Here is a 1,232-nt window from a genome sequence, read left to right as displayed (position 1 = left end):
TAGACTCTGAGCTCTTTATCGCCTGTTAATTCCTTCATTCATTCACTCATTTCCTATGCATTGGCTGTTTTGCTTTCTTTGTTTTGAGTCATTGAGAGTTGCAGTGGTGAAAAAAACAGTTATCATGATTTCTGCCTCAGCGAGCTTGGAGTCTATGAACAGGCCGACCAATAGGCAACTGACATAAAATTAACATAAAAACAAGAGCTTGATGGGGGTAATTTACAAAGGTGGGGAAACTAATCCCCCATCTAGAGTTAGATGGGGGCGGGGAAGAGGGATAGGGTGGTAGTAAACTGCAGAGGAAGAGTGCAAAAATCTAAGCTAAAATTTGACACAGGAGTACAGTTTTCCCATTTGAGAGAAGTTACTATATTGCCAGGTAGCAGGGACTGATGAAAAAGAGAGGGAGCAAGGTCGAAGTGAATCAGTGAGCACGGGTGGCTAACATAATGTAAAGTGGGGAGGGAGATAAATGAAACTGCTGGGCTGGCAGCAGACCTTAATACGGTCTTGTGAGTAACTTAAGATCCATATTAAGGAGTCTGTGCCACTCTGAGAAAACTGGGGGTTCCTATGTGGACAAGTCATGGTTATATTTGTGTTTCGTAGAAGATGCTCCCGAGTGTCCTCTTGACCATAGGGTTAAGCTTCCACAGGCACTTCTGTACTTTTGGAAGCGAAGACAAAAGTACCTGAATAGACTGGTATTTCCGCTTTGGACCCCGCAAGCCTTGGGGCTGATTTGATATTTGAGGATACAAGAGAGGCTCCAAGGATAACAGCTGAACTGAGCCATTTGGAAAGTGGTGGTAAGATTTCCTGAATGGGTTGTTACAGAATGAGCAGAGAATCCAGACGGCAGAGATGATGGGTTTATTTTACGATGTGTTGCATTTAAGGCATCTGGGCTGCTTTTTAGGATTGGATTCCCTGCAGAAAATATATTCCCTAAAATCTTAAAGTCTGTTATTGTATTTTCCACACTTGTAAAATTTACCAGGCCACCTTTACTACTGGAAATTATCAAAGTTGCCCGCTCAGGAGAGAGGAAGTGGTGGCCGGTCCTCCTTCGGGCATGCTCAATACGTAAGCACAGGCTCCTCGCTCCTCCAGTCGTCCCAAGTGCGAAGAAGTTGCTGCCCTCTGCTGGTCAGAAGTGCGTAATGCAACTCAAGGAGAGAAATTTCCTAGGGGCGTGCCAGCTGGTGGATGACGTAGAAACCAGGCGT

The sequence above is a fragment of the Callorhinus ursinus genome, unplaced genomic scaffold (genome assembly GCF_003265705.2).
Source record: "Callorhinus ursinus isolate GAN/ISIS: 27379988/994484 unplaced genomic scaffold, GSC_fseal_2.0 scaffold12, whole genome shotgun sequence".
NCBI classification, from domain to species: Eukaryota; Metazoa; Chordata; class Mammalia; order Carnivora; family Otariidae; genus Callorhinus; species Callorhinus ursinus.
The sequence above is the reverse complement of the archived record's forward strand: the minus strand, read 5'-3'. Positions refer to the sequence as shown.